Consider the following 339-nt stretch of genomic DNA (forward strand, 5'->3'; position numbering starts at 1 on the left):
TGCGAACCCAGGCTGCTGTCCCACTCGCCGGCCTTCCCGCGGGAACTCTTTCCGGGACCAATGATTCTCCGACAGCCGTTCGTTGTCGGTCTCCTGGGACGCGCAGAGCCCCACCGACAAACGCATCTGCCAGGAGCGCCTGCTGTTCGCCTTGCACTTAATCACCGTACCCGTCCTCGCAAAGCAGAGCTGGGGCCGCAGGAGACGGGGCCCGGGGTTCCCTCCAAAGGCCCAGACAGGGGCCTCCTCCGCCCACAGGAGCCAGACAGCGAGAGGGAGTTGGGAGCCGGAGCCGGGAGCCGGGACCAGGAGCACGCTGGGGTCTGCCTCGGAGATCAG

Source organism: Myotis brandtii, unplaced genomic scaffold (assembly GCF_000412655.1).
Source record: "Myotis brandtii unplaced genomic scaffold, ASM41265v1 scaffold691, whole genome shotgun sequence".
Lineage (NCBI taxonomy): Eukaryota > Metazoa > Chordata > Mammalia > Chiroptera > Vespertilionidae > Myotis > Myotis brandtii.